The sequence below is a fragment of the Mobula hypostoma genome, chromosome 27 (genome assembly GCF_963921235.1).
Source record: "Mobula hypostoma chromosome 27, sMobHyp1.1, whole genome shotgun sequence".
NCBI lineage: Eukaryota > Metazoa > Chordata > Chondrichthyes > Myliobatiformes > Myliobatidae > Mobula > Mobula hypostoma.
This window is the reverse complement of record NC_086123.1, coordinates 3,983,632-3,993,625: the sequence shown is the minus strand read 5'-3', so window position 1 is coordinate 3,993,625 and position 9,994 is coordinate 3,983,632.

Below are 9,994 nucleotides of genomic sequence, written 5' to 3'. Positions count from 1 at the left end.
CACTCTTCTGTGCCCTACCATTCGGTGAGCTGCCTCCTAACCCTGCACCGGAAGACCAAACGCTCTCTTGAACTCAACCACGAGTTGGTGGAAGGACTGAGCTGTAGGGGGAACCTTGTTCTCACAGAGCATTGAACAGGTGAATGGAGTCCGAGTGATTCACCACGTACGCACATCATCACTGAACCGACCTGGCTGGGCTTGGAAAGTCAGCTCACACTGGGTCATAAACTTCCTGCAGCCATTAGGGTCACCGGAGTATCTGCCTGGTGGAGGGATGCTCGGCTCTGATCCAGAATCTGCTGAGGGAATGGCTGAGACTGTGATGGGGAAGATGTGGGACAACCCGGAGTGGGATCGTCGGTGCTGAAGGCTGTAAGTTGCAGGCTCTATCCCTCCAGAAACGTTTTTAAGGTGAAAACATACGTAAAAGAAGTGAAAAAGCTTTTTGCTTGTCATCTGGAAGATGTCGACTATGGGAACGTCGTACGCTGGCGCCATCTTGACCACTTTTTTCATGTTCTGAATTGATAGAAAGTGGGTGAGTGATCCATGAGTTTCAAAAGAGATTTGCCAAATTTTGAGATCCTGTGATTTGGTGAGAGTAAAGAGAGAATGAAAGAGAGAGGAAGAAAGAGAGACAGAGAGAGAGAGAGGAGAGGGAGAGAAAGAGAGAGTGAGTGTGGAGGGAAAAGAGAGCAGATGAGGCTGAGTTTCAAAAATGTTCCTTGAAGCTTGGGAGCTTTTAAGATCCTGTGATTCAGAGAGAGTGAGAATGAAGGTCGGATAGAGCCAGATAATAACAGAGATGAAGAGCAAGATAGGGATTTTGAATTCACTCCATGTTTGATGAAATAGACTGTGACCTAAGGAAAATTATGATTTTTTAATCTTAGACAAAGTTGCTTTGCTCGTGATGAGCTAAAGTTGGGAGGTGTTTTACCTTTCCTTTAACTATGATATTCCAATCCCTTGTTAGTTATCTGAACTATAGTTGGTGAAAACAAAACATGAACTGGGTCATGTACAATTCAGGAAGATATAATAAAACTCACATGAATTTGGAATATTGGCTCAAGGCTTTAAAAATAGACAAAACTGTTTTGGTAATTCTGCCAAATAGTTTGGGACAATTAGGAGGAATCATAAATGTTGTTTTCCTCAATAAGAATGGGCTTATTTTCTCTTTCTGACAAGCTGAACCAAACGTAAATGGTCAATACTCCTGTTCAAACTGCTCTTCTGGAGCAAGAGTTTGTTGGGAAAACTACTACTTATTTTAACTTAGTTACAGTAAGGAGCAGTCTTTGTCTGGTACAATGCGAATGCACAGATGTAGTGATCACTTCTTACACATCACATGCAAATAAGCAATAAAACTACTAAGAGCTGGAACACTAACTAAAAATGTAATTTGAATTGCTGAGTTTGTCAGATAGCAATAATCTGCAGCCTGAGAACAAAGGATTGTAATGGAATAAAAAGGCAAATGAGGGGGCTGTGAATGAGTTGCCCGACACCGTTGGTTGGCAGATTTCAAGTTCAGCTGTCTGTCCCTGCTCCCGAGTAGAAATTTTGAACATCACCCAGACACGGTCAAACATACAGTGGTAGGTTGGGGTAGGGAAAGGGGACGTTCTGAGGTTTGGAAGCCCAGAGCTGCATCATAGAATGGAAACTGCAGGGAGTGAAGAACCACATTTCCTTTTGTGTATTGCAGATGAAGTAATTCTGCGAGTATTGAGGGGAAGTGACATGGAAGAATGGAGAGGGAGGTGACACAACCACAGTCATTAATTTACCAGGTTCCATGGTGGAACATCCGGTCCATCAGGACTCAGAGTGTCAGTCTACGGTGATCCAGATCAGAAACATTGAATAGGTTCCAGAGCATCAGTCAGCTCTCCCATCCAGGATGGGCAAGTTCATTCCGATCACGTAGATGGACTGCTTCAAGTATCAGCAGAGTTGTGTCTCACATCAGAATATTTCTCCTGTTGTTCCTTGTGCCACCTTGGTCAACATAATGTCTTCACTTCCCTGGTCTTCTCCTGGCCTGGTCTGCCTGATCCTTCCCATTCGTCATCAGCAATGGAGAATCAGAGGGACGAAGTGAACGTTCATCGTTAGTGGATGGTCTGGTGCCCCAACACTGCGTGTGGGACTGGGAAAAGGTTGAATCATGTGGCTACACTCTCTATGGTTCCTGAAGGGACTGCACTAGGTTAGCACTGACACAGATGTTGTTATTTGGTTTCCACTCCTGCCATCTTGTCTTCCTGGGATTAAACCGTGCTTATTTAGGCAAATCCAGTTTCCTTACCACAGCCGTCTTCAGTGTCGACAGGAGAAACAACTCTCTCTCTGGGATCTCACAGTCAGCAATGAATTGCTCTTCTTTGGTGCAACTCCAGTATGATTTGGGTTGTTTCCAGTGCCCCTTCGCAGTTCTTGAATCAGAATCAGGTTTATTATCACGGACGTACGTCGTACAGTATATATGTCAGATGTCATGGTCAACCTCTCAAAATACTTCATCACAGTGGATGTGAGCGAAGGACTTGATGAAGCCCTTCTTTCGTTCTATTGTGGTTGTTGGATTTTCTGAGTATGCCCGCAAGAAAATGAATCTCAGGCTTGTATATAGTGCATATATATACTTTGAACTTTGAAATTTAATAGCTACGTACAAGTCTTAAGATCTTGGCTTGTTTCGGACAATAAAATGGGTATACCCGATATCATCACGTTCACTCCTGACATGGTTTTGTTTCTGCCTCCCCGTGTCCTAGGGTGTGGAGTGTGTGTGGTCACACATTTGGATGCTTAATGCTCTGTTAACTGATGTGCAGACTGGTGCCCCGTGGTCTCTTTATGCCCCAACAGGGCTGTAAAACTGCCCCTTTGTGATACCCTCCCTCAATTTGGCAATAAAGTTGCAAGGGTCAAGTTTTGATCAGTCAGTTTTGTGCTAATGCTGAGATGGGTGAAATTTAGGTTTCAGTGGGTGATATTTGTTGGACCTGTCCCCAAACACTCTCTGGACAGTGGAGCTGGAGGAAGGAGGGTGGGAGGGGTTCTTTTATCGACTGGGGTCACCACCATAGTCACCAATCCCCAGGAAGAGCACCACCTCCCTCTCCATCCCTCCATGACTCTTCCCGTTCACACCTGAAAGTTCCTTAACCTTTAGGGCACAGAAAATGAGGCTCCATCATCACTACAGCTGCCATTATGTGACAATATTCCTCTTACACGTTTGACCACATTTAGTCGAGGTTCACATTGTGCTCAGGAGCTGGGGTGAAGCAGGAAATATAGCTTATGACCTGTTCAGCCCAATACCTCAAACACCAACCCAACACCCCGACAACTCCCACCTTCACCCTCATTTCATCCCATTGTAAATCAACATTTTCTCACAAGTCAGCCAAAAAACCCAGTGCTTCAACTTTAACAACAGGAATTCTGCAGATGCTGGAAATTCAAGCAACATACATGAAAGTTGCTGGTGAACGCAGCAGGCCAAGCAGCATCTATAGGAAGAGGCGCAGTCGATGTTTCAGGCCGAGACCCTTCGTCAGTTAGTCCTGACGAAGGGTCTCGGCCTGAAACGTCGACTGCGCCTCTTCCTATAGATGCTGCTTGGCCTGCTGCGTTCACCAGCAACTTTGATGTATGTTGCTTCAACTTTGGTTGTTTTAGTACAAATTCCGATTGTTATTGGTCAGAACTATTCATTCATGTTCGGTGAGATAAAGATGAGCAGGTGTGTGCATTTGCATGGAATGAGATTCTAGATCTTCTTCAGCAGAATTAGGGATTTGCATTGTATTCATATCCAGTATGTATGGGGAACTGTTTATATGGAGCTGTGCGTGACTGGAATGGAATTCAGATCAATTCCTCTGAATTGATTAGTATAGATAACTGACTAAAAAAAATATTGTTCTTATGATGTGGGGAGAAGGTCAAAAGACATGCAGGTGCTTTACACCAGGAATCATTCTACATGATGGAAGACTGTTAAAAGCTTAACTTTTCAGTGAATTGAAACAAGGTCGTCAAAGAAAAAGAAGAATGCAAAATGGCTGTGGCTCAGACACATATCTTAACGTCTGAAATCTGTAGGAATGCTGGAGGTTATTAATCCTGCAGACACATCCAGACACCCCAAATCAAACAAAACTCAATGGTCTTCATGTTTTATCATTTTCCAATCTCTGGTTCTGAAACCTCCTCATGCAACTCACAGGGCAAGTCCCACAGTGACTCGTCTCATTTTCAGAGATGTCACCACATCCTCGCCATATTGTGATACCAATTATCGAGAGTTCGTGTCGTGACAATTCCAACACATCACCGTCTTGCTCTGTATTCAGTGTCTATGTGTCAATCAGTCAGACCAGCTGTAATCCTATTTTGATCAGTCACACACACTCGTAAAGAACATACTCTCACACATGCACACAAAGACACAAATGCAGACAGTCATGAACACAGAGACACTGTCCTACAAACACACAAACACACACACACAAACATACACACACTCAAACACACACACACCACACTATCCACTATTATGCCCCTCCACATGTTCATAAATCCTGCCTCTCAGGATCTTCTCTATTGACTTACCAACCACTGAAGTGAGACTCACTGTTCTATAATTTCCTGGGCTATCTCTACTCCCTTTCTTGAATAATGGAACAACATCTGCAACCCTCCAATCCTCCAGAACCTCTCCCGTCCCCATTGATGATGCAAAGATCATTGCCAGAGGCTCATCAATCTCCTCACTCACCTCCCAGAGTATCCTGGGGCATATCTTGTCTGGTCCCAGTGACTTATCCAACTTGATGCTTTCAAAAAGCTCCAGTACATCCTCTCTCTTAATGTTTACATGCTCAAGCTTTTCAGTCCACTGTAAGTCTTCCCTATAATCACCAAGATCCTTTTCTGCAGTGAATACTGAAGCAAAGTACTCATCAAGTACCTCTGCTATCTCCTCCAGTTCCATACACACTTTTCCACTGGGGTTTTCCTTAATCCTCTCCTCTATGGCTTTCTCATGGCACCTTCTGGCTCTCCTAATTTCATTTTTAAGCTGCTTCCTGCTTGACTTATAATCTTCTACATCTCTATCATTACCTAGTTTTTTGAACCTTTCATAAGCTCTTCTTTTCTTCTTGAGTAGATTTACAACAGCCTTTGTACACCACGGTTCTTGTACCCTACCATCCTTTCCCTATCTCATTGGAACGTACCTATGCACAACTCCACGCAAATATCCCCTGAACATTTGCCATATTTCTTCCGTACATTTCCCTGAGAACATCAGTTCCCAATTAACGCTTCCAAGTTCCTATCTGATGGCCTCATATTTCCTCTTACTCCAATTAAAAACTTTCCTAACTTGTCTGTCCTATCCCTCTCCAATGCTATGGTAAAGGAGATAGAATTGTGATCACTATCTCCAAAATGCTCTCCCACTGAGAGATCTGACACTTGACCAGGTTCATTTCCCAATGCAGATTAAGTACAGCCTCGCCTCTCGTAGGCTTATCTACATATTGTGTCAAGAAAACTTCTTGAATACACCAAACAAACTCCACCCTATCTAAACCCCTCGCTCTAGGGACATGCCAATTGATATTTGGGAAATTAAAATCTCTGACCTCGACAACCCTGTGTTACGTACCCCGTAACTGGGTTGCCAAACCAGCAGAAATTGATCACTCAGTTGGAGTCTGGATTACTAGAACTAAGAAAGTTTTATTAAAGAAACGAGCAACACAGTAATCGAAAGGATAATAAATGCAACAGTTCAGCAATGATAAACACACATGTGCACAGAATTAAGATAACAGCATCAATCAAGCTCTATTGTTGTCTAGGGGTAAATGACCAAATTTCAAAGTGACTCAAAGTTCAGTCCAGTTTAGTAGTTCAGTTCGCAGTAATCGTTGCCATGGCGATGGACAACGTGGGGGGAGAGAGAGAGAGGGAACAGGAACAACTGATCATTCAGACACGGCTTCACTCACAGACCGGCGATATGGCTCACAAGCAGCTTTTGGGCGGGTCCTTGGTGATGTCACCTGAGGTCACCGACTGTGACCCCTCCTCCAGATGCGGTCGATCCTCTGCAGTGAACCCGGCACCCAGGCAAGGGCCGACACACACCGGGTTCCCGCTGATCGTACCTTTCCACCCTGGCCGTTGTCTGGTACTTCCCACCGACTCGTGAGAAGCGTACCGCTTCCAGGGTCTTGTTACCTCGGGTGGCGTGTGTGCTGCCTTAGCGAACCGGTCCCTTTTTATCCCCCTGCTGGGGTATCGCCTGTCCATCACTTCAAACAGTTCAAGGTTCAAAGGGGGGAGCCGCTCCAGACAGCTCTCTCACCCCCGTCCCTTCATTACACATCTCCAGACGCTGCTCCATTGTTCCTTATCTCTCCTTCCCCTGAGGGCAGGTGGCAGACCACTTGCTGATGTCACTGATGCTAACCTAGGCCAGCAAACATCTTAATTTTATGTGTATTCTCGTCACACCTGTTATTACACTTTTCCAGAATCTGTCTCCATATCTGCTCTGCGATTTCTGTTTTACTATTGGGTGGTCTATAAAAAATACCCAGTAGAGTTATTAACCTCTTCCTGTTAGTAACTTCCACCACAGAGACTCGTAGACAATCCCTCCATGTCTTCCTCCTTTTCTGCAGCGGGGACACTATCTCTGATCAACAATACCACACTTCTTTTGCCTCCCTCCCTGTCCTTTCAGAAACATCTAAAGCCTGGCACTTGAAGTATCCATTCCTGCCCCTGCACCATCCAATTCTCTGTTACAGCCACAACATCATAGCTCCAAGTACTGATCCACACTCTAAACTTATCCACTTTGTTCATAATACTCCTTGCATTAAAATAGAAACATCTCAAACCGTCCATCTGATTGCGTCCATTCTCTGTCTTCCTGCCTGTCATCCCTCTCACACTGTCTCCGAGCTTTCTCTATTTGTGAGCCAGCCACCTCTTCCTCCAGCTCTTCAGTTTGGTTCCCACGCCCCCAGCAATACTAGTTTAAACTCCCACCAATAGCCTTAGCAAACCTCCCCGCCAGAATATTGTCACGTGGCACAGACAGTAATCCCGAGATTACTACCTTTGTGGTCCTACTTCTCAAATCCCTTCCTAACTCCCTGTAGTCTGCTTTCAGGACCTCCTCCCTTTTCCTGCCTATGTCATTGGTACCAATATGTACCACGATTTCTGGCTGTTCACCTTCCCACTTCAGGATTTCGTGGATGCGATCAGGAACATCTCAGACCCTGGCACCTGGGAGGCAAACTACCATCTGTGCTTCTTTGCTGCATCCACAGAAGCGCCTGTCTGACCCCCTAACTATAGAGTTCCCTATCACTGCTGCTATCCTCTTCCTTTCCCTACCCTTCTGAGCCACAGGGTCAGACTCTGTGCCAGAGGCATGGCCACTGTTGATTCCTCCAGGTCGGCTGTCCCCACCAACAGTACTTAAACAGGAGTAGTTATTGTCAAGGGGTACAGCCACAGGGGTACTCTCTAGCCTCTGACTCCTGCCCTTCCCTCTCCTGACTGTTACCTTCTTATCTGTCACTTGAGGCTCTGGTGTGACTACCTACCTATTGCTCCTCTGTATCACCTCATTCTCCCTGACCAGACGTAGGTCATCGAGCTACATCTCCAGTTCCCTAAGGCAGTCCCTAAGGAGCTGCAGTTCGATGCACCTGGCACAGATGTGGCCGTCTGGGAGGCTGGGAGTCTCCTGGACTTCCCACATCTGACACCAAACAGAGAACACCGGCCTCACACACATTCTTCCCGTCTGTATTCAATACAGGCAACCTACATTGCCTTGACCCATTATTGCCAAAGCCCTGTTGAGCCAAAGCCTTCCTACTCTGTCTCCGTCCACTCTGTCACACGCTCTGTAAAGCTGTCTCCTTTTAAACTATTTCAATATTCTCACTGGCTGATGTCCACGCGCCTACGCAGTCATTCCCTGATCAAACCGCTGAAGAAATAACCCTTGAATACCTGCTGTCTATTTTTCTCTTTTCTCTCATCTCTCTATCTGTATCTCTCTCCCTCACCCTTTCCTTCCCTTCTTTCTTTTTCTCTTCATCTCTCTCCCTCTCTCTCTCCTTCCCTCTTTCTCTCTGTCTCTCTCTGTCCCTCTCTCTCTTCATATCTCTCTCTCTCCCTCTCTCTCTCTTTCTCACTCTTTCTCTATCTCTCTCTCTTTCCCTTTCCCTCCCTCTATTTGTAACCATCAATTCCACAGCAGTCAGAAGCTAAAACAGGAGTGAATCCTTGCACAAGCTCTCGAAGTCACCTACTTCTGTTCTCTTCCATGAAAGTACCAGGTGACAGGCATCAGATGCTTCACAACCAGAATCAGGTTTAATATCACTGGCCTATGTCGTGAAATTTGTTAACTTTGCAATGCAATACCTGATAATTGCTTCATGGGAATTTGGGAATGGTGAACTGACTTCAGAACAGGGCACCCTGCCTGGAATTTGGAAAGATGTTGATGTTTGACCTACTCCAATGGGGCAGACACCAGACTCATTGCGTTAAACAGCCTGACCACTTCCAATTTTCCCCATTTGCTGAGGGGCGTCTAAGGTCCCCTTTAACGCTTTCCCCTCTTGTCTTAATTCTGTGCCCGCTAGTTTGAGAGAAGGCAGCATCCACCATTGAGGATGCCCACCACCCAGGACATGCCCTCTTCATGCTGTTACTGTCGGGAAGGAGATACAGAAGCCTGAAGGCACACACTCAGCGATTCAGGAACAGCTTCTTCCCCTCTGCCATCCGATTCCTCAATGGACATTGAACCCATGAACACTAACTCACTACTTTGTTATTTCTGTTACAGTATTTTGTACTACTTGTTTTACCTTAACTATTTAACAGACATATAGATACCAAATGCCACTCAGGTTAATTCTCTATATTTATTTATCATGTATGGCATTGTACTGCTGACGTAAAGTTATGACATATGCCGGTGATGTTAACCTGATTCTGATTCTGACCCTGTAGTACAACCTCATTAATGTGATCACTGCCGTCTTACTTCTGATTCAGTGTTGGAAATTCATTTGGTGGTCTACTTGTTTATAAGCACATGGGTGGTGCAGAGTGGGGAGGGGTGGTAATGGAATAGGTGAAGGTTTTGTCTGAGTTGTTCCTGTGGGATGGAAACACTCCAGGAGAAGTCCCAGCCTGTGCTTCCTGTCCTTTGACTGGTTTTCCTCATTGTGGTACATGTGTTGTGATACAAGAATGAGACGCCAGGCATGTTTCAATGCTCTCAAATCAGGTTTAATTGATTATAGAAGATACATGCCCACCACCTTAATATTATGAGTGGCACCAGCAACGTCATTGCAAACAATCTCCGAGTATAATCACAACTGGATTTCCAAGTGCAGCTTCCAATCATTATTGTGTTTAGGCGTCCTGTAAGGAACCAACTGAGCATCTGTTGTGGGCCATCGCAAAGTTTGCATCACCTTGATGTGAACAGATTTTTCCTCAGGTTCCACAGCTGAGGCTTTAAGGAAAGCCTGGGCTGAGGGAATGATTATCATCCCAATTCAATTTATTCATGGTTGTTCAATGGGATTTGTTTTAGTGAAAATATCGGCAAATTTGACATGATACTTTCAGATTTTGGTTTAGAAAGTAACCAGTATGTGCTTTCATTGGGAGAAAGATCAAAGTGATGAAGATCTTTATCTTTCTGAGTGGCACAAATAATGTAAGACAGGATAAGGGGTGTTGGATTTAAATCAGATTATTGATTATAGTATCATAGTTAATATGGAGTTCAAAGATGTTTGAGTTCCTGGAAATAAAACAGATGACACAATTTGGAAGGAAAGTATTTGTTAGATAAAGTCAAGAAAAATCATAACCACATGGTCAGATCGACCTC